This window comes from Passer domesticus, chromosome 7, assembly GCF_036417665.1.
Source record: "Passer domesticus isolate bPasDom1 chromosome 7, bPasDom1.hap1, whole genome shotgun sequence".
Taxonomy (NCBI): domain Eukaryota; kingdom Metazoa; phylum Chordata; class Aves; order Passeriformes; family Passeridae; genus Passer; species Passer domesticus.
The window spans coordinates 11,023,095-11,046,936 of record NC_087480.1 but is presented as its reverse complement, the minus strand read 5'-3'; the positions used below and the strand labels follow the sequence as shown (position 1 = coordinate 11,046,936).

At 44.1% G+C, this 23,842-nt stretch overlaps 1 protein-coding gene and 1 long non-coding RNA gene across 3 annotated transcripts in view; one reads left to right on the top strand and one right to left on the bottom strand.

Annotated features, from left to right (window-relative positions):
- The window catches only part of GAB3 (GRB2 associated binding protein 3), a 71,699-nt gene that overhangs the window by 37,310 nt on the left and 10,547 nt on the right, over nt 1-23,842 (bottom strand). The window lies entirely within an intron of this gene.
- Nucleotides 19,292-19,875, top strand: LOC135304449 (uncharacterized). Its single transcript, XR_010365842.1, has 2 exons — nt 19,292-19,496; nt 19,571-19,875. It is a non-coding gene; the product is annotated as an uncharacterized LOC135304449 (long non-coding RNA).

Genomic DNA, 23,842 nt, shown 5'->3' with positions numbered 1-23,842 from the left:
ATGCTGTGTTCCTGATACTCAGACTGCTTCTCCACACACCCACAGGGATGCACTCCCATCTGTGTCTTCAGCCTCAGCCAATCTGCAGTGACACTTTTGCATCTGAAACCCTTTATTGGCTGCATAAGGTGGCAGAGGTTGGTGGACAAAGAACTGCTGGTCTGACTTGGTGCCACTCCTCTGGTCAGTTAAAAACAAAGAAAATTGGATTTCTCAGGATGCAGGATAGGGTCTTTTACAGACACAAGCTGAAAACAGAGAGAAGGGAGAAAACACACTGACAGGTCTTCCTGGATTTAACCATTAACTTTGTTTTCTCTAAGTGGAAAAAATGCTGCTGAAACTTTAAGATGCCTGTTAGGAATTCCTACTTTTACATAAAAAGTGCTTGTGTAAATTGTCTGGAAACTCCTAAGATCCCCCTGACTTGTTCACAATAAATTCTTTAATACTTATTTCAGGCATAAGATGTAATCTTGAATAGAGGTAAATTTTGATTCCTTAGAATGGCTTTGATCCAAAAGTCTTCCACAGTCTTAAAGGATTTTTGGAAGACTCCACATGGATCTTTGAGATCTTAATGAAAAATAGGTTACTCCCAGGTTCTTTAAGAAACAACAGTTCTGAAATACAAATGCCGGATATAAGCATCTGCTGAATAACTGAATAATAACTAAGTCACAGGAGTCTTCAGTCATTTTTGGAAACAAGTATAGGAAAATGTATATACCAAAGGGAGTGAAGTTTGGACGAATTCTGAGCAAATTTGCTAAACTAATAGCTTTTATGGAAGGACTCCAAACCTGCTTTGCTGAGGAAAAGAGTAGGGGCTAATTCCCTTCCTTGTCACTTGCAAGCACAATGTGAATACAGATGTGCAAAGCAGTTAAAGACCAGAAAAACAGCCTGGAGACTGCGCCCTGCCTCAGGCTATCGGGAGTCTCTCTCCCTCTGTTTTACTTGGAACTGGCAGTTTTCTCAGTATTCTTTACACAAACAGAGCAAATTTTGCTGTTTCACCTTGTTAACTGAACATGTGGTGTGAGGTCAGCAACAGTCGCCAGCCTATCTACAACTGTCTGTGCTCACATGATGCTGCAGCTCCAGCATAAACAGGAAATTGGGCAAAGTGACTCTTTTAGTAGGGGACCACAACACCACTTTTTTTTTTTCTTTTTTTTTTTTTTAAAGTGTTCAGCAATATGCTGTCAGACCTAATGAAGAAAAGCAGAGTAGCCAGCAGGAGCAGAATAAAAGCTGCAAATGTTTAGGCTGTAGCACTTTTGCCTGATCATAACAATGAGGTTCAGGAAACGCCCCCATGTTCAGTGTCCTGCTCAGCTGATCTGGGTGCACATGGAGCAAAGAGCTGTATCCTCCACATCCCCTTTGGGCCAGATCTGGGCTGCTCTTTTTTAAAACCTTATTGACTTCACGGCTACACGCCGCAAAGACTTTGACCTTTGCACTTCATTTCACTCCTAAAATTGCCTGGAGAAAGGAAGTGTGCGGGAGGCAGGCAGCAAAACAGGGAGGAGGCGCACATGTGTGGGAGGACTTGCCATGGAGAACAGGTCACTTTTGTTCAAAATAAGAAACAACCTTTCTGCACATATGGACAAAGATAGAAAGAAAAATAGGAACAGGTCCAATCTCACAACAGCAGCTATATAGTATCCAGATGAGCTCTGGTTTTAGGCATGAGGAGGGGGCACTGATTTAATTGCATGCTCCAAGGTACACTGACTCAGAGATCTCCTCTGGGATCTATGTATTGGCCTGAAATCAGTCCCGTGGGAACCACCCGGCCTTTGCAGTGACATTTAAACTCCACTGATGCAAATGGCAAAGCTCCCATTTGCTCTGAGGGGGCCAGGTCCTCCTCTTGACAGGAAGCTTTGAGAAATTCAGAGATTCCCAAAAATGGAAACATGATATGAAAAAATTATCTGAATAAAGGAAATCTGCCTCTGGACTTATGAAGAGCATTTCTACCAACCACATCAGAAGATGAACTCTCCCTTCATGGGTCTAGCCTGGGTTTTGCGGGTTGCACACAGGCTGCCCACAACTGATTTTTCTCCAGCCAAAGAGCAAATATCTACTGGTGACTTCAGGCATGGTAAAAGCCCCAGTTAGGGGGAAGGCAGGCTGCCCCCATGGGTCTTACCCTGGCCATACCTGGTCAGGGCAGGCTCTGTGCAGCACAAACACCCAGCTCTTACAGCACTGTGGCAGAGTGGCAAGCCAGGTACCACGCTGAGCTGCCAGGGCTCCTGCAGGAGCAGAGGTGTCTGGTGCACTGGGAGAGCTGTTGGAATGCAACCAGAAAACAAATGAATTATGGTGAAATAAAGTGAAGTCTGGAAAGGTCTGTATTTGTCAGAGATGCGGTTTGAGCAATCAGGTCTCTGCAGCCTCCAACTGGAAGCACTGCTGTGTGATTCAGATGCTCAGCCAAAGCCAGTCATCACTGGCCAGATTCCCTCCGTGAATATTTACAGAAAACAAACCAGATTATAAACTAAGAGTTATTTGTCAGACCTATTTAGTAAATATTATAATTGTATTTAAGAGCACACCAAGTGTGTGGGCAAGGCACAAACCAAAACAGACGGTGGAATGTGCTGGATGAAGTTTCTACGTTGCATATATGCAAGCACTGATGTTTTTTAAAGGGGGAATATTTAGGTGGCCCATGCTTCCTTTAAAGCAGGTTGAGCTGAACTTCAAAACACTGAAGGTGGCTGAAAGTGCTCAGCAGCTGCTTTTTGCACCCATTTGTTCATTTCAAAGTACGTTATTAGAAAACCAGCTACGGGATGGAATTTATAATTCTATTTTGATTGCACTTCTGCAGTTTTCACCTGTCTTCTCATCAACTAAATTGTGATGCTTAACCTTTAATTATTCTCTAGGCAGTGTTGTATCTCCAGACCTGGGTTTACTTCTTTAAAAGCTATCTTAAAATATTTCCTGCTTTATGCTTGACAGGAGGCAGAGCTAGTTTTAAAATATTTTTAGACTTATTTTTCTGTTCTCCTTGGTTTGTGTAAAAGTGGTCATCACTCACAAGGCTCATAATATACAGAATTCACTGGCTGTCATTTTTTATTTTAAAATACATAAATGTTAGGAAACATATAAACAATGCTCCTTGTGCCAGGTTTTCTTTTTTTTTTTTGGATAAGAATTCTCTCTGAGTTGTCAGTACTTTTTCTGTTGATGTTGGACCCTGCATGTCATCCAAGGAAAGAGGGTTTCAGGATGAAGGGTTTGAAGAAATAGCACCCTGTGAGCTCCTCTTTCCTTTATGTTTTAGGTGTGTTTCACAAAGTCAGCTGGCTAAAGTCAGCTCGAGCATGCAAACACAGCTTGTGTAAACTTCCCATGCTCAGGAGATAACTGCGTTCCTCGCTGGGCTCTGGGAAGGCAGTGCTGCTGCTGCCTGTGAAATTCTGCAGGCCTGCGCTGTTCTCCTCAGGGCTCTGCCTTCTCCACAGCTGCCCGTGGAGCAGAATGCTCCAGTGGGGCTGGGAATGAGCAGCAGGGCACAAACCTGGGCTCTGCGCTTGGGGCTGCACCTGGGTCCTGAACTGTGCTGCTCCCAGAACCAGAGAACAGCTTGTGCTGCAGGGAACCCACAGGGATCAGCCAGTGCAGCTCCTGAACCTGCACAGCACCATCCCCAAAGTCTCCGTGTGCCTGACAGCATTGTCCAAACATTTCCTGAGCTCTGTCAGCCTTGGTGCTGTGACCACTTCCCTAGGGAGCCTGTTCCAGTGCCCAGCCACCCTCTGGGTGAAGAAGGCTTTCCTGATATCCAACCTAAACCTACACATCTTCATGTTGTTCTTTGGTCCTCTTACTGGTACCAGACAGGAGATCAGTGTCTGCATCTCTTTTTCCCCTCACGAGGAAGCATCCTCATCATCAGCCCTTTCTCCTCTCACCTCCTGAGACTAGTCCTTCCCATTGCAAGTCACATGTAGGTTAATTTCACCTTCCTCAGCCCTGTTACTGCTGCAACTTTTGCCTGGATGTGGAGACATGAATGTGGCCAGGACTGGCATATGCTGTGCAGCACTGCTATTGAAAAAACTCAGTGTGGCAAATAGGGTCCTAAGAGCATATGTAAAGTTTATCTTCATTTCCATGACTTCTCAAACTTCCCTTGCCAAACCAAATGATGAAATCACAACATGTTCAGAAATATTAAATCATTTCCTCAACATCTGAATACAACAGGCTGCAGAAGGAAAACAATTACCTCTGGCATGCTGCACACTTTAACACTCCGAATCCTGGTATCCCAGCATATTTACAGGCTTGTACTCTGATCACAGCACCATTAAAACAACTATGGACCATAATTTATTTCATAGGAAATGCCCCAGACTTGCTGAACCCAGCTTTGCCTGGCCATTGAGGATTTCAGACCACACAGTGCACATGCAGGCAGTAACCTCAGGATGCCCCACACCAGCTTCCTCCTGCTGGCCTGTGGGCAGCAGGCTGGTGCCACTCAGGAATGTGCCTAACCCAGCTCTGGGCAGTGTCCTGCTGTCTCTGTGGCACTGAAAGGATGAGGTGCAATGCAAGGACTGCCCTGCCTGGTGTGCCTCCCCACTGCCTGCCCTACCCTGTGTGAGCACCTGAGCTTCCCCACGCTGGCCAGGGGCAAGGGGAAGGGCAGGAGTGGGGCTGCTCCTCAGCAGCTGGCTGTGGTCCTCCCTGTGCTGGGGAAAGTCACATGTGAAATCCTGGGAGGGCTACTGATGCCAGGGAGAGCAACAGCCCCCCAAACAGAAAGGAGAGAAAGAGTGAAAAATAGAAGTGCTCATTTCTGCAGAACCCCTATGGATTTCACTCCCAGAAAGGTTCATTGCTGCAAGCTGATGAAGATACAGTTTGCAAGAGGACAGGCCAGCTTTCCTGAGCAGGTGCCTTCTCTTTGGGGTTATGTTCAGTCAGTTGACAGGCATTTGTAATGCAGATTTTTTTTTTTGTGAGTACAGCAGGAGTAAAACTCCTGCCAAACTCCACAAATAGCGGAACAGTTTGGGAGTAAAGACAGATTTCAGAAATGAAAGTTCAGCTTGATGTATTGGGAACAACGTGCAATTAATATGCTCAGCAATGTCTTAAATATGAGCAATGTGGGAGAAGGGTAATAGCTCCCTTTCTATCATTTTTCAACCTGTCAGCACACTAATCTATGAAATACCAAAATCCAGATTCTTAGTAATGTAAACTGGTAAACGTGGTTGAAGGCAGTGATATTGTGCAGCCTATCTGGATTTAGGTCTTTTTTAAACAGTAAAGTTATCAGAAGAGTATGTGATTGTGGGATGGTGAAATAGGATCAATGTTACTGTTACAAAAGTGAGGACAATGAGCCAGCTGGGTTTTTCCACAAGCATTTTCAAAACTACAGCATTTATTTCTGCTTTTCTGCAACTTCTTCTCTATCTCTTCTCCTCCCTTCCCTATCCCCTTTTCTTCTTTTTTTTTTTTTTTTTTTTTTTTTTTTGTGGTTTATACACTCTGAGCTACACCCAAAATGAGGTCACCAGGGAGCAGTAAGGATGTGGATGCAGACTGTGACTGCATCATTTGCTCTGTGCATGCTGCTGGCTGCCTTCTCTCACCAGGGCTCCCAGGAAGCAGCCAGAGAAAGGACCAGGAAGGAGGAGAAGGCATCGAGACTGGACTGCCTCTGCTGCTGGTGCTGTGTGAACAGGCACTGGGGAAAAGAGACGGATGGGATGTGCTTCAGGGAGAGCTTTCTTGTGCCCTCCTGGTGCCTGCAGCTAAAGAATGAGGGACCCTTCACAGGCATGCTGCTGTGTGCCGTGAAGGATAAGGGCTGTAAGGGTCTGTCATGCCTCCAGCCATCCTCTCCTATGCCAAGGCTGCAGGCAAATGGGGAATATGCAGAACTGCACAAGCTCCTTGGCCATCTCCTTTCCTGCCTGCTCCCCTGCCCCACCTCAGTGTGACCTGTGCCCTCCCAGCCAGTCATGGCAGGTCAGTGTCACCACCTTTGTGCACGGTCACTACACGCGTTCTGCCCTGAGGGATGTACCTGTACACTTGTTCCCCTGTGTCCTGGAGTGTGGGGAGGGCCTGAAGCACATCTTGGGCATCTGAACCACACGTGGCTCCAGCCCCAGCGAGGCTGCAGTGAGGCTGCCCAGGGTGATGCAAGCCCAAGCAGCTGGGGAGGCCATGCTGCTGTGTGGGGATGAAAGGCCCACATGACCTTGGCCACGAACAAGGCCTGTTCTGCTTTCCTCTGATGGGAAGAGTTGGTCAATTGGCTTTAAAACCATACCTCAGCCAGCCCAAATTCTAGAGATCTTCAAAGCCAAAAGTGTACAGTCATCTGCATAGTCTGCAGTGCTTGCATATGCTTTTGAAGGAAGCAAATGTGAGTGTGGCTGATGCTAATACTTGAACTGCTTGAATGCTGTCAACTTGAATTGCAAAACAGGAGCTGAAGTGAAATTCCAGCTGCCTTGGAGTTCCTCTGCTGAATTTTGAAATAATTTTCAGTTTTGAAGTGGGTTTTATTGCTTCTAATCCTATAGGAAAGATTAATGAAGACAGAGAAACAAGCAGCAGAAATGCCAAGACAGCATTACACACTAAGATCTGCTCCAACCAAAATGCAGACACATAAAAATTCAAAACTCTCTACAGATATGACCATTTCCTGATCAGCTGGATGTGCAATCAGAGTTGTTCCACAGGACTCTCCCATGTTGAGGACACTGCACTCCCTTCCCAGTCACTGCTGAGTTCTCCTCTTCCTCTCACCAATGATGCCCCAGCCACAGCATGGTTAAATAACTGAAGGTTTGCGCCCAGCAATGAGTTTTCAAAGAGTGCAAATCCTGGACAGTCAGTGCCCTCACACTGGCTAAGAAAGCCCTGCTCAGAGCATTTATTTTGGGGAGGGTGTGGGGACAGACACATCACAACAAAGAAGCCATGTCCAACATCCTCGGCTCTGCACTGAAGCTACAGTGCTCAGCCTGTTAGAGGAAAGCAAAGCAGACTTTCCCTGTGGCTGCCTTCAGCTGAAATGTGGTGCTTGGGAGCCATGCAGATTATTCTTTTTATAACAGGTCTCAAATCCACTTCTGTTTTAGCAGGCAATGTTTTGCTCCCTGGCCCTGCCATTTAGGCTCCTGCCTGATGTTATTTTAGGAGTGACAGCATGTGGGTATCAACAGGCCTGTTGGTGCTTGTAGGTAGTGATGGGAGAAGGGATGCAGGCTTTGTTTAGAGAGGTCATTTCAAGGGTGTTCGTGCTCTAGGAGCAAAGCAAGACTACAGAATAAGTGTTTTTGAAGGCAGAGTTAAAGTAAGAGCTAAAAAGAGAGAGTAGGGGAGTCCCAAATGGGCAAGAATATTGGAAAGACAGGAATGGGAGGAGCAGGAAAACTGAAGGAAGAAGGACAAATTAAAAAAGAACTGTGGGGACCATACAGAGAATGGACTGGACACTGCAGGTCTGTGGGGAGGACGTCACAGAGGAGCAGCTTCATCCGCAGCAGCTCTCACACAGCACAACCTGCAGAAGGCTGACAGTAAACCCCTGGTCTCAGCATGGGGAAGGCACAGCTCCTCCAGCAAGGAATTCTCAAAATTAGACCTAGTTTTTACTAGGGGTGGAGTAGCCCCATCACACTCTGAATCATCGGCCGTGGGCTGGCCATTGTATGCATTGTTATGACGTGTCTCCTTAGCTAAAGCCAAGCAGAAAAGCCAGCAAAGCAACAGGAGGGAAGAGGCCGTTACTGAAATCCTATGAGAACAGTGAGGAATGATGACAGACAATGCCTCACATCCCTGCTTCCATTGCAGAGCTGCCAGTGCAACAGCACAGTGTCCAAAGCATAGTGTGACAGGCACGGCTGGCCAGGGCAGCTCAGAGCTGGCACCTCTGGCTGCTACTGAAGAATTGCACAGAGCCCTACAAACCTCCTGTTTTGCTAGTACACTGCAAGCAGAGGGCAAGAGCTAATCAGGAGTTGTGCTAATTAAGCTGCCTACTGCTGGGAGAGGATGGGGATGTGGCTGGATGCCAACAGTAATATGGTAGGCGGGACCGGAGGGCTCCGCTCACTCCCAGGGTGAGTCTGCCTTGGTAACCCGGTCCTTATGCACTCTTTCTGCCCTCTCCTGGGGTTGCCTGTGGAATGATACAGCCCCTGAAGCCTTTCTGGAGCCCTAGAGGGGCTCCTGGAGGGACTTGGGCAGGAGGCACTGGTGCTGGCAGGAGGGCAGAGCTCTGGTGGGAGCGGCCGCTGGGCTCGCCGTCCCCTCTGCTCAGCCCCGCCGTGGGCTGGGACGGCTGGGGCTGCTGCTGCTGGCAGAGCTGCAGCCTCGTGTTTTTTGACCTTTTACTCTTCCAGAGATAGAAATGGGATTTGTCTGAGGCTTGGAATAACTTCCTGCGATTGTGCTGGAGAGGGCTAGTCTGGCTTGCTAGATAGCTGTGTCTGTCGGGCTGGCTCAGGACCGGAGAAAGCCTCTGCTCCGTGACTAAGCTGGAGACAGATTTAAAGGAGCCCAAAGACACAGCTGTGCCTTAGAGAAAAACAAGCTGAGAGCACTATACATTGTCCCCAGTAGCACAACTGGGCCGGGGCTGTTTCTGGGTTTGGGCATTAGCCATTACCGGAGAACCACAAACAACTCTGAAGCAAATGGTGTCTGTGTTTTGATAGTGATTCCTCAGATGGTAACTTATAAATCCTCTCTGGATCAGTGACGTACGTGTGTCTGCGTGTGTGGGAAAGTAGGTAATGGTCTGAAAATTGATCCTTTGGGATGATGAGAGCAAGCAATGGTTGTGCAAGCCTCCCCCTCCTCCTCCACCATTTCTCTGCCTCTGCTGCCAGCAGAGCCAGTGACACTGGGCAGGCACTGAGGCTGAGGTGCATCTTTTTTTTCCCCTGCATCTTTTGATGCCCTTCTGCATCTCTTCTGTTCATTTTAAATTGACTTCTAGCAGCCTTTACAGCTGATACTGACAGATTAGACATTTTCAGCACAGCGTTCAACAGATCTGTTGGGATCTCCCAAAGAATTAAGGAAATGTGCTTCAAACAAAGCCTTTTCTAATCAAGCTTTTAGTTGTTTCTTGTATTTTACTCATCAGCACTCAAAATCATTATGTACACGATGTGTGCTAGTGTATCCCTGTGTGACTCACTCACAGCCTGGCTGCCTCTGACTCTCCTTTCTTCAAGTTTGGAGTAGGAATGATCTTGGCCCTTTACTGATACTCCTTTGAACAACTGATCATAGAGGCACCTTGTGGGCAGGATCCTTGACTGAAAATGGTAATTTTCTACTCTTCTGGCCACCAGCTAGAGATTCCCTGGCACATACCAAGGAAAATTCAGGCTATATCCAACCATAAGCCCCTTCCCCTCCTGGGCTGGGTCTGCACAGGCACTGGCTGGAGGTGTCAGCCCTCCCTCCTTGGCACTGCTTGGACAGGACAGGGCGAATAGCTCTCCCAGGGCTGCAGCTGGAGCTGGGTCTGTGCTGTTCCCGAGCACGGCTGTGTTTCATAATGAGTAAGAAATAAAAATTTGGATCTTCCTGCCCAGCAAAAGCAGGGCTGTCCCAAAGCCAAGTCACGTTTCTGTTGCAAACAAGTCCTAACACAAAAGTTCAACATACTTAACACTTCTGTGCAAAGACACCATTCACAGGTTTTCAGCCTCAGGGGAATTCAGGGTGTTAGTGATATGTATCAGCAAATGTGATTTATAATGTTATTGTATAATACGGTAAGAGGGTAACACTTGAGCCTTTGAGCCTCGGTGCACAGCAGGCAGCAGAAGGAAGCAGTGCTGGACTGCACTGTTTATCTGTTTGCATCAAGTTCTGGCTCCAACATATATTTCACTTAATGCTTTCTAAATAGGGAGTGTCAAACAAACTGGAATTTTGAATAAGTTTTTATAAAAAAACCCCTGCAACCCAAACAGTGAGAAATTATCAAAGAAAACCCACCTAGTTTATTTGTAAGTAATTTAATATAATTAGTTAATTTTAAATCATTTAAACAAGTGTTTAAATGCTTTTGTATTTTTTCCCAAAGTTATTCAAATTCAACTTGTCTCAAATCACATAAAATAATCCTTGCTGGGGGAAAGCAAACTTTTCACACTGATACCTCTTTAACATAAAAATTGTAACATAAAGAACATGAGTAATTGTATATTAAGCAACACCAATGCCTTGATATTTATGGATGGAGATAAAGTATGCCTGTTGGCAGAAATAAGCACTACATTTATCCTAAAAGCTTCACTTGGTGGTAAATCATTGCACATCAGCTAATGAAAATGTATTTCAAGGAAATAAAAGGAAAAGTACCTGTGGCAAAAAATTAGACTAAGAAATCGCAATTAAATTCAAAGATTTATACCTTCTCATTTAATATTATAAAAATCTGTGTTAACACTACTCTATGTGAATTAATGCTCTTTATAGGGAAATTTCCTCAGGATGACTGGACCAGATTGGCTAAGTATCATGAGGGGGAGCTGTTGAAATTAAAAATAAAACTACAAGTGCTCTCAGACTGAACAAAACTTGCAGCCTGTAATCAATGGCGTTGCATGCAATGCTCTTTTTCTACCCCCAGTCATGTATGTCAAAAAGACAGTGATGGACTGTCACAACACAGGGCATCTGTTAACCCACAGATTAAAAGGTATCTGAGGGCTAAGTCATTAATCCTTCTCACCGCACCTTATTACCAACAATTGAACTCAGGTATTTTACTTGGGGTACAGCGGGCAGCTAGTTTTCACAAGGACTCTGAGAATAATGCACATTAACAGAGTCTTTGGAGCTCCTCATGCACGCGGGATTTCCCTGGGCTCTCAGTGTTCAGAGACTCGGAGCTGGTAGCTACAGCCACAATTCAAACACAGCTAGAGCTTCATCCAAGAGCAAACATGCAGATATGCCTGATACCACATGAAAAGACCAGCTCACACTTATGGTGAGCACGTGTGAAGTAGGTCAGCACTGAGGGTGTCTTCCAGGCACAATTAATGGAGTGTGTAGGTGTGAGAACAGTCCTACCAGAACAAAAAATCTCCCAAATAAACACCACCACAAAAAGATGTAAAACACTGCAGCTCAGCTCCCTGTAAGCTTAGGATTTTCTCTACCACACCAGGAAAAGAAAACCCAGAAGAGAACACCTGTTACTCAGACTCCTTCAGACTGCAGATCTTTTCCCTTACAGTTTCACAACACATCACAAAGCATCCCAGTGTTTTTCCATCCACTGCTCTTGGGCCAGTGACAGCAACCCTGATACAGACTGTGCACTGCAACACAAACCCAGGCAGGCATCCCACACCACGGCCCTGCATGGCTCTTCTGCATCGAGAGGCTCTCTCAACAAATTTCACACCAGCAAAGATGTTACATCATCTGAAAGTCTGCGTGCATTCTCACAAAGTTTCTGAAATTCTCTGCAAAAAGCAGGTTGGCTGCAGAGCCGAGAACTTCCTGCCCCATTCTTGAAGGTTGGTGAAGGTTCATCCTTCACCAGCCCTCGCTGTCATTGTCTGACCCAGTTCCAGGAGCAGGAAGCTGTGCTGCTGTATTGTCACTTCTGACAACCACACTACGCACGAGCTGCCCTGCCTGCAGAGCAGGGATGCTGCCAGGAGCTGTAAGCAGAAGCGTGAACTTCACAGCGGCTGGTTTTGCTAACTGAATCCCATAAAAAGTGATGTGAGATAAAGGCTGTTTGAGCACAGAGCAAACAAACACTCCACACAGATCCTGAGACTCCAGCGAGCTGAGCACAGTTAGAGGAGTCTCCATCTCTCACATCCAAAAGATGATTTCTGAAATTCAGCCTGACACAAACTCTTCTGTCAAAGTCTGTTTCCAAAGGGTACAAAAAAATGTCCAATCGTTAATGACCAAATAATTTGCCCTTCAAGCTTAGGTCCCAGCTCCAGAAAGCTCTTAAGCACATGCTCCACACCAAGCTCAGGAACAGTTTTGACCTCATTTAAACTAAAATTTAAGGAATTGAGCCTGTTTAGTTTTTTGTCATTGTCCAAGTTTTCCCTTCCATTTTCACTGCCCAAAGTGTGAGCAGCACCTGGCAAGATAAAGGAGAATTTTGACTCTGACTAAGTGAAGTGCTCCTATTTAAGCATCTTCTCACCTCAGAGACAGTGAAGATTTTCTTTCAGAACAATGCTATTGCACGTTATGTATTTAACACATTCACATTTGTATGGCACCAAACTGAAGGGACACTTCCTCTTCTAAAGCAAAAGCCATGCACCAAGAGGCCAGCAGGCACCACGCATGAACATGTGCAGGAGAGGGATATGGAAATCTTGGATGTTGAATGTTTGACATCTAATAATTTTGATTTGCAAATGGGCCATACAAAACCAGCAGCACAATTAAACCTCTCTCTGTCTGGGAGCTGCATGGGAAGAAGTCTTCCCCTGCGCCAGCAGAGAGAGTGAGGCAGAGTTTGCTTCTTCAAGCCTTGCAATTATTCCTTAATTATTTGGAAGTGGTGGAGTCACCGTCCCTGGAGGTATTTAGAAGACATGCAGATGTGGTACTTGGAGACACGGTGTAGTGGTGGGCTTGGCAGTGCTGGGTTAATTGGTTGGACTCCATGATTTTGAAGGTTTTTATCCAACCTAAATGATTCTGTTATTCTGTGATAAGGCATCTTGGCCTATGGGAGCTCTAACTGTGTAAATGAAGAGCTGTTTGTGCTCTGAGTAAGGAAGTTTAAATTTGACCTGCAGTGAGTGTGTAAGGCTGCAGAGAGGAAGGGCTTTCTCTACCGCTGCACTCAGAGCAATCTCTCTTTTGTCTAAAGGCCACTGTGGCTGTGACTCACACACAGCCATCAGACTATTAACACTTTTATTCCAACTAGTTATTTCTGGCTTTTGGCAGTCAAAATACCTGAATGCCCAGAGTGCTTCCAGGGTAACTATAGTAATTACAAAAACAAACAACAGCAGTTCGACCCATGGGTCAGCTGAAGCCAAACTCTGAATCACTCACTTATTTTTTACCTATAGTTATGAAAAGGAATTTAAACTGGACAGCAGGGCAGTTCATTTCCTAGCACCCCAGGGGTGCTCAGCCAGACAAGCTCAGCACAGATGCTGAGACTGCTCAGCCCCTCCAGGGAGATGCAGAGAGGTGGGTGCTGCACAGCTTCCCCGAACAGAACTTCATCAGACACACTTTGTAAATCCACTGGAGGCTGATGGACCGAATGAATGATCTTTCCTTTTCTGGGTGTTCCTAATCTATATGTTTCAGAGAGCTCTGAAGGTCAGAGCTCTGAAGTTAGGAGAAAGAGTGTTCAAGCTCTAGATCTACTTTACACTTTCAGTTCTTCCTACTCCTGCAGCAGTGGTCAGCTCACTCTCAGCTGTGCCAGTAATTAGCAGCCTCAAGTTGGAAGGGGTAGGGCCTTCTAAAAGAAGCCATAATGTAGTTATATTAATTACCTCGCATCTCAAAAACATCACATTTTATTTTAAAATAAAATAATATTTTAAAATAAACCTTTGCTGGTGCAAGGCTACGTTGTGTTGCTGCTTCACCACAATGGGTTCTTCAACTCTTCTCCCTCTCTAAAACAAGTCAAAATTTACTATCTATTTTGATTATTTTGGATATTGTAAAGACAGATGGCTCAGTAGCCAAACACTTTTCAAGTGCATAATCCAAAAGCTAAAGTGCAATGTGAGAAACCAGATCAATCACAAATAACAAGCAAATGTATTATAGCAGATAATACATATTTTGAAGATAGACAGTGGTCATTGATCCTTCAGTTGTGCTTCTATTTATTTTCTATAAAATCAATTTTGCTAAACTAGAGGGCCTTAAGGTGTGTATTACCAGGAAAAAAAAAAGATCAGAATACAATGGAGCAAGACCTTTATGATTCACTATAAAGCACGAGAAAGGAACCACAAGTCTGGAAGCATCAAACCTTCAAGCACAACAAGATGCAATAAAATGTGTAACAGGAGCAGCCGAGCTAACTTGCAAACAGCTCCCAGTTCTCCAAAGCTGTATGCCTCATCCTAACTGAACAAGATCTAAATTAAATTAAATCAAATCCAAAATCTCAAGGTTTGAAAAAAACCAATACCCTAATACACTAAAGAGGAAAAGGGAAAACAGAATTAATTTTTTGTTTCTTATTCTGGATTTCATTAGAATACACAAGTGCAAAACCCTGTCTACAAACACGAAGCCAGAGTTACACAGAGGAGAGAAATTCTGCGTAGGCTGAGATAATTCTTGCACATGATACCCCAAAAGGGTGGTTCTGAATGAGAAAATAGATGTTATTTTTTTTAAGGTGTTGCCCTTGTTGCCTGGGTGCTGTTCACAGCAACAGTGCAGGGAACAGCACACAGAAAGGACACTGTAAAAAGGACACTGTAAAACCATGGGTGCTGTCAGGAGCATTCAGGGATGGGCACCGTGGAGCCTCTACACCTTTCTGCTGTGGATTAACTGACATTTTGAATAACAAATCTTTTGTATTCTATAGGGAAAGACAAGGTTTACTCTTGTGCCATTCCCATGTCCTTGCTGGTTTCCAGGGCAGGAATACTGCAGGAGTTCCCTTCAAGGAGAAAACCAAGCTACTAAAATCCCTTCCCCTGATCCTACCCCAACAATGCACAATATTGTTGAGTAAAAATGGAGTCATACTCACAGGCAGCAGATATAAAAGAGACTTCTGAAAGCAGTGGTTGTACACAGAAAGCAGTAACTGCTTTCCTTTTTTTAGACTTCATGCTTATTTGTTTAAACCACTAAGAGACATTTGCATGTCACCTTTTTCTGGTCAGACATGAAAAAAACCTTAGAAATAAATGCAAGAACAAGTAACACCTCCTGCTAACCTTCAAGTTTAATTTTAACTCGTGAAACACTTTAGCTAAGATCCATCACTTGATTTTACGTTCTTAAAGAAGCAAAGAGTAGGATCAAAAATGACTTTACTAAGAGGTGGAAAGAAACAACAGAACCCCAACTATTATCTTTTCTTATTTTAAACCTCATCCCACACTTGACACAAATTTAGAACTGAATGCGGAATTACTCCCACTCTTCTCCTTCACTTATGACTCTTTCTTACCATGTTTTCCAGACTGTAAATGTTCCTTGGGAGGGTCCAGTGCATCAAGCAACATGCATGGTGTGTGCTGCAGGCAGCAGCCACACCAGGCTGCCTGATGCAGTGACTGACAGCAAAGACTAATTGCTAGATTTAAATTATGCCTGCTGGGAGGTAAAATACCACCTAGTCAGGACAAAGATCTGTGCTGCACTAACAGAGATGCTGAACCAGCCAGAAGTGAGTGGATTCCAAACCCTAACATTACAGAGGTTTTTCAGCCACAGAGTTGAGTGGCTGTAGCACAGATGTGCCCATTCAGAGGGCACTGGCCCAGAACTGGTGGTTTTATGATTGATCTAGTCCTTCTGCAGATAGAAAAGCCTTTTCTCAGCAGAAAACACGTTTTTTATTACTTTACAATGCCCAGGAAGAATAATATGGTGATGCTGTCTTGATGTTTGTGAGCTGTTTTCCAGGGACATGCCAAGGGAAATGCCTCTTCCATTCGTAAAGACTGGTTTAGAGACAACACCATAGAGAAGAGAAAACAGTATCACACAGGAATATTAAGAATGCCATCTTGGCCTTAGAGAAACAAGGAGGAAATTTTATTTTCTGACTTCAGCAGGTTACAAGAATAATCAGACACACACACAAAGCCCTGTGTCCTGTGCATGGTAAAGATAAGCAATACAATGTGATGTCTCAAACCTGGGAAATTTGCTGAAAAGCAGTCTAATCCCAGAGAACTGATGGGTTGACTGTAGGATATAGAAGAATACTGAAAAAGCTTCCAAAGAAGGCAAGGAAGATTTTGATGACACTACTCCTTGCCTAGCAAACCCTATTTTCTTGGGGAAATTTCAAGGATTGCAACAGACAGAAGAATTTCAGACAGTGGCCACTTTCTGATTTCACACTCAACACTGTCTGAAATCGGTGGTTTCTGATGGGTATGGTCTGTGCTAAGTACAACCCAAAGAATTTTGCTCTGACTTTGGCCCTCCCTGTGGTGCTGCCATAGCTATTTTTGTGTGCAATCAGAGGAGAAGCTGGACAGATGAAGACTTGAGGAGGAACACAAAGTGCAGCTTTTGCCAGGCAGCTCCAAACTTACAGTATTTGCTCAGCTGGGTTCCAGGAGATTTTCAAGAAAAATCAACTGTACTGACTTTTATGGAATTCCAATGTGCTTCTTGTTTCAGATGAAACAGTGCCAGTGCCATTATTTAATGTTCATATTGATGAAAGACCGTGTGATGCTGATTTTCTTTCACCCTCTCAGCATGGATACTCAGACTATCTTTGATACTCCTACTACCTTTTTACTGTGAATCAAACCACCATCAAAGAACCCACATAGGAAACAAAATGGATTTAGATGCTTAAATAACTTACACAATCTAGCCTGGGAGCAATGGGATGTTTGTGCCTGTAGTACTCAAAAGGGCCCCTCTAAACCAATAATGCAGCAGAGTCATGATGCTATGCTCTTTTTGCACCCTTTGCTTTGCAAAAGTAAGAATTTGCATTATCCTTTTCACTTCTGAGAAGAAGTTTGAACTGTCTTCCAATGATTTATTCATGTGGTGTAATGAAGCACGGAATCTGACCCAGCTTAGCAGAGGCACGATCTCCAGTTCTGTGGTTTTTCACCTCTGAGACTATTTACTATTTGCTTGCCAGTAATTACCACAACCTTCTCATGCTTTGAATCCTGGTACAGAAGAGGGTTTCCAATTAGCTTCCTTAAACTTAAAGGGAACTTAATTAAACTGAGCTGAATGGAGAACTTACATGAATCAGGTAATAAAATCATTTGCAAGTTTTTCTTGCTTGTTCACCAGATTAGGTGTTATTGGTTTCTGTCTAAAATGTCCTGGCCAGCATTTTTTTTCAGTCCCTGAAGTATTTTTGTTGTTGTTTTTTAATACACCCTGTGCCTAAAGGGACAAATGCTTGGAAGTGTTTACATTTTTCACTTGCTTCTTAGAAATGATGACCCATAGATAAAAAGAATACTTCTGCAGCGATAATTTGGCACTTAGAGCTTCTAGTCTTACTGACTGTTTGAATTAATTTTTAAACCCATCACAGATGTCCATATTTTATTCTGTGAATTCCTTATTACTTAAAGTAAGTTGAGAATGATAAGTTGAGAATAAAGAAGAATTATGGTGCTTACTAATATTATTGCATTGCTATTGTCATGAGATTATAATACACATAATTTAAACAATGATTTTTAAAAAAAATAAAATGGAATTTTAAGCCTATCGAAGAATTTGGGGTATTTGAGTAGTCATCTTTCAATAAATCCAAAATAAATATTTTAAATATGCCATAGGACATTCCTGTCTATCTCTTTGAATACTAATATTGATCCTGTAACCTCAGTCTCTCTCCACAATAGATTACTCTATTGCACAATGGTTTATTTCAATTTTTTTTCCCAAAAATTAGGCAGAATAATCCAATTGCCTTGAATTCCAGCTGGATTAGGACTTTGTGTTTGTATAATCCAAAACTCGTTCCCATGTCTGATTTTGTGTTTGCTCCTATTTGACAATTAAAAGGAAAATGAAAGCTTTTCTTGGGTACAAAATGATGTGCAAAATCAGGGCCATAACGTACAACTAAAGCTGAAAATGAATGAAACACTAAAATCATCCCATGCCCATTCCTTGTACCGCTTCTTGTGTTCAGTCTGAAAAATTGGTATTTTTGCAGGCCATAGCACTCTTTACTGGATATTTTCACTTTCATTCTTTGGCTGCAAAGAACCAATGTCTCTAGAGACAGACTGTTGCTTGCATGCTTCCTAATCCACATTTAAATCAGAACCCATGACATATACCTATGATTAATTTCACACATTGCTTCAGCTCCGAGGTAGAAACACTTTTCTCACAGCATTATGTGACTGATGTTATGTGCTCTGTGTATCAGAAAATCCTCTGAGAGAGACAGCTCCAGGACCACAGCTCTACTCACAGGAATACAAACATGATCCAAGACCCCCTTAACAGCCCCTGATTAAAGAAGCTGCCCTTCAGGGGACAGAAGCAGCAAGGAGAGATCTTTTTGCTTCTTTGCCATTTTCTAAGCCTGTGGCTACTTCACTTTTATATGGGCTAGCATGAGCCACAGCCACCCAAGGGGACCAGGGAAGCACCTGCATGGATGCTGAGGGTTAGCCATGAAATCCACCAAAGGAGGAATGTGGGAGAGGAGGAGGTGGCTGCACAGAGTCAAAAGCAGGAGAGCCAAGAGCCCCTGAAGAGACATTCAAGTCCTGGGCTGCAGTGAGTGTCAGACTCTTTTGGGTTTTTTTTTGGTTTTTTTTTTTTGGTTTTTTTTTTTTTGGTTTTTTTTTTTTTTTAATTTTTTTTCCATGTGTGTGTCTTGCATTCCCACACCACAAAGCTGCTGCCTCCATCCTGACAGCTCTGGAGCTTCTGTGCCAGACAGAGCTGAGCATGAGCTGTGCCTGAGCACGGATTGGTGGCTCTGCCTTGCCTCTGCACAGGCAAAAAGCACCAGCTCTGCATCTACTGCCATGGGAGGGTGTAACTGGAAGGGAAGTCCCCCAACTGCAGCTGGGCACTCATTTACCGCCAGAGACTTTCCATGCCTGACAATCTTCTCCAGAGTTCTCTACTTCTAGCTTGGTCCTTGATTAATTAAGGGCTTGACACTGTGAAACTGAAAATTTTTCCCAACAGTAAAGAGCAATTACAGGCTCAGGATGGAAATCACTAAATGAACTACACACACACACTGTTGCAGTCATTCCACTGAACTAAATTAATAATTAATGGTATTTTCACCAAAAACTTGACCAAATAGATTAATACGTCAAATATATTAACCTTGTGAGACATTGGTTCCAAAGGAGCATGGACGAAAGTTGCCAAAGCCTCCTGTATTTAGGTAACTACTTGAGCTCTTCTTTCCACTCAGCTAAGATCTCCCCAGCATTTATCACAGTTATACCCTGCCCTTAGAAGCTGAGTGTTATTATTATGTCAGAGTTCCCTTCTGACATAACAGGTGTTTGGTTAGAAGTCTGTCAAGTCAGTGTTTATTTTTAATAGCTGGATTACCAACAGGCACTGGATGTGTCCCTGTTTCCCTGTTCCCTGTGTGGAGTCCCTGCCCTGGGGCTCTGGTATTTGTTGACTTAGAGAGTGCCTGCAGCCTGTTCCAGAGCACAGCTCAGACTTGTTACTGGGAGCAGAAGAGGCAGAACTCTGCAGCAGCACAGTGATATTGGGTGGCTTGAGACAAAGTTTTTCAGGTAAGCTGCTGCAGGCAGAAAGGGAATCTGCACTGTCAGAGCCCTTCCCACCAGCAGTTTGTGCTTCCTACAAGATCTTTCCTGGAAAGGCTGAGATGTGTTCCAGCACTTGGGCATTCCCCTTTGCTGCTCGGGGGGCTGCTCCAATGTCTTCAGCAGGGCTGCTTCCATCATTCCTATTTGAACACAGCCCCTGGACAAGAGAGGCAGCTCTGGACTGAATCTCAGAGAATATAAGGAACACATTTCCTTATATGAAGGAAATGTGTTTCCAGCCAGCCACTGATGTTCAAGCATGGAAGAAACATAGTTTGATCATTGCATTCTGACTACTCTATTGCACAAGCATGTTATGAACAAAAAAGTTATGCAAAACTCATAGTGGATTTCACTTTTTCTTATTTAACTGTTTTATTGTAAGCATGTACATTGCCCCCCAAAACAATTTTTGTTGGAAAAAAATGAGCCAGCATAGCAAAGTTTTAAACATCCTTCTGCTTCTTTACAATAAGACAGATGATCATGATGTTTAAATTTTCCCTTTACTGGTTTAAAACTTTCCACTTTATCTCATAGTCCTTATGCTGAGAGAGACTTCAGAGAGTTTGATTGTACAAGTAGTGAGTAGAGACCTGGATTTTTTGTTGTTGGTTGGCTCCTGTATATACAGAATTTAATTATGGAAAATCAGAACATTCTCCTCGCTGAACACTCTCCACAGGTCCAGTAGTGAAATACCCTCAAACATGCAACATAGTCCATGACCTGGTCCAAAGAATTTTCACTGGGGACTCACAAAATTACTGTCCCAATGATGGGCCAACAGTGCCCTTGGATGAGCTTAGTAAAGTTTTAGTGCAGGCTCCCAGGGACCACAGTAAAAATAGGAGGGATTAATTTTGTTTGCAATTTAAGTAAATACGCCAAGGGCAAAGGAGACACAAAACCTGAACTATGCTCTTAAGACTTGGAGATAGCAAAAGGATCTGACAGGACAGTGTGTGGGAAACAGGGATTACCCCTGCTTGTGTTGCTGCTGCTTGAATCAAAGGGCTGTCTGCATTTTTACTGGCATAGCTGAGCTGCCATGTATCTGCTGGCATGAGCATGCCATGGGAACACTCTGATATTGATAAAAAGAACATTGTTCCCAGTTTAGTTTATACTGCTCCAGAAACAGTTAAAGGAAAAAGATGTCACTCACTCCAAGAATATCCGAGGTGTTTATCAGCCCAATTATAGTGATTTGAATGCATGCATCACCATACATCTATGTGGGTTTCCTGCAGATTACATTGGAAATGGAGCTTCTTGGAACAAGTCAGTGGCAATCATTTCATCAATGTTACACATAAACTGGTTACTGAAGCAGATTTTTGCTGTATCACTAGACATGGATTATTGGAATTTCCCACAGGAATATATTGCTCTAAATTAACAGCCTGGAAAAAAAGAAACTTCTAACACTGGTGCGCTGAGTGGCATCACAATGTGACTCTGAGGTGTCAATGGCCATTCTGAGCTATTAAGGGTAGAGATGATTTTTCCTGGATCTAGCCATAAGTGCTTAGGTCATTTGAAAACTGAGCCCTAAGGATTCAAACAGCAAGCAGCAAAACAGATGCTCTGGAGAAAGTCAGTTGCAAATCTGCAGACTGTCCAGTTCTTAAACAAAGAGATTTAGAGATTTTTCAAGATTTTCTGAAGTTTTTTCCTAAAACTCCCAAAGAGTTGAAGTTGTTAGGGAAGGTGCAAGCCACACAGGATGAACATGAAATATCTATATATCTCTGGCCACTAGACTTCACTGCTGGAAGAACAGGAATTGTAAGAAATAACCCCAAAACATGCCAACAAGGCTGTTCTGTGGCCCAGAGTGTGAGGTTTTCCTCCCCCAGACGTGCCAGCTCAGCCAGAGAGCTGCTGCCTCAGGCAGGAGAAGTCAGTAATGTGACTTTGGTGTTACTGGAGGTGGGCTCTGCTCCGTTTGGAGAGGGAAAATAAAGCCTGGTGGAGGAAATGCCTCTAATGCAGAACAGCAAAATGAAATGCTGCTGTGGGAAGCTCAGTGTGCAAGCCAGGCATGCACCCTGATGGGGGATGCAGAGCACCAGCTGGGGTAAGGAATGTGGATCTGAGGGCACCTGCAGCAGGCACAAGGCAGGGCTCTGTGCCTGCTGGTGCCTCACCACCACTCTCGTGTCATGATCAGATGCTAGGAAGAAGTTCTTTACTCAGAGGGTGGTGAGGCACAGAACAGAGAGCTCAGAGAGCTGTGGCTGCCTCTTCTCTGGAAGTGCTCAGGGCCACGTTGGGTAGAGCCCTGAGCAACCTGATCTGGTGGGTGGCATCCTGGCAGGGGGCTGGAGTGATCTTTAAGGTCCCTTCCAACCCAAGGCACTCTGTGATTCTGTGTTCTCACACATGCTGTGGTGCATAGCAACTCGTCTGCTGGGCCATCTGCTGAGCTGCCTGTACTCAAATTAGGACTGCAACTCCTCCTTCCTCTGTGCAGCCTTTCAAATCTTACACCCTCCCCACTGCAAACCTTCTTCTCCTGCTTGATCCATTACATCATCCATCCTCATCAGCTGGACTGGCTGCAAGGACAGGAGGTGTCTGGCAGCCTTTGCATTGTCCCTCACCCTCAGATCAATCCCCTCACCTGGGGAGAAGCATTACAGGCACTTGCCTGCACTCTGTGTGCTGCCCCATCAAACAGGGTCATCATTTCAGAGATGGGGCAGGAACCTCCCAGCCAGCAGTCAGCATCTGCTTCTGCATTCTGTATTTCTAGGTCCTGAGCTGGGGATGGTAGCATGGTCTACTGCTGGCCATGAGTCATGCAAATTTTATGCCAGGCAAAGCAAAAATGGCTGCACCATGCATAGATTTAATCTCTCAAATAGAAAGTGAGATTTTTCAGTGAGTTCACTCTTTTTAAGAAGTTACTAATTTCTCTGCAATTCTGCTTTTATTTCTCACCATAATTCTATCTGGCTGAAAAATCTTTTTGTGGAAAATTGTGTGACAAGATGTTACACAAAATGAACTGAAACTGTGCGTTTTAACATATTCATATCCATTCATTGCCTCCAGTTTCCAATCACAAGCTGGTAAATGCTGCAGTTCCCATACCACATACCATCTCTCCCAGTGTTTCTGGAGCTACCAGGAGCCCTGATAATAATGGCAGATCTGGGGGTTTCCACTGGGATGCAAAATCCTCCATCTGCTTTTCTCTTCCCACTCCCTTGCTGCTGAGGACCACGGCTCTGTGCTTGATCTGCATTCAGACAATTCATAGAAAAGCTAAAGAGAAAAACCTTGAGCTCAACCTGACATTCAAGTTCAGTGTTTAAAGGCAATGAGACATCACCAGTCACAAGGTACTGTTGTTGCTAGTAAGGAATATGTAGGAAAACAGTTCCAATCATTTAAATGTTCCCCATAAATCTAGTCATAAAGGGTTAGAATTTGAGACTACATTTTCTAGCTTCTGTTTTCTCTCTAAGCTCCTGTTTTGCTAAAGAACATGAGGTACCATTTCTATTTAAAGGAATTTTTTTCTGATGAGTCTAAGTACTTTGTACATCAAACCTTTTCAGAGAGGACAAAGAGGCATTCCAAGCAGATTCATGCAAACTCATAAAGGCAAATGAAAGCTTCACATCCAACCCTCCAGGCTGACTCTGCACCTGCCTGATTCCAGCAGCTTATTAAAGCCACTATTTACTTGGCCTTTCTGTTCTTTATGGGTGCACTTGACTCTGGAAGGAAAAAGTTTTGTGCTAGATGGTACAGACTCAGTAATGCTACAACACCATGTTTCATTGCTGCTGTTGCTGTGCAGGCTCATGTGCCTTTTCCTGTTATCCCAGCAAGGAGCCACGAAGATTGTGCACCATGAACTAAATCTGGAGTGGTTCTGCATAACCATGTTTCCACTCAAAACAGGCCCTCTGACTGCAGCAACCCGAGCTGGAAGTCAGAAGTGACAAGCTGCCCTACAACAAACTGACCTGAGGCTTTATGCCCATTAATAGTATAAGGTCCTACATCTGAGTGCTTTCCTCTGCTCCTTATCTTTTATTCATATGCATAGATGACACATAAAATACCTGCTTTCTTAAAAAAAAAAAAAGCAATCTCTGAACTAAAATCTATAATATGCTCATACAGAGATCCCAGCTCCACTTCCAAATCCAGTAAACCCCAGAAACGAGTCAAACTGAAACTCGCCTGTGGGTAACAGTGAGTTCTGAGCATATCAGAATTAGAGCCACCACTGCTGATGTCTCCACATAGCTCAGGCTGCTGAACTACAGCCTCACCATTCCTCAGAC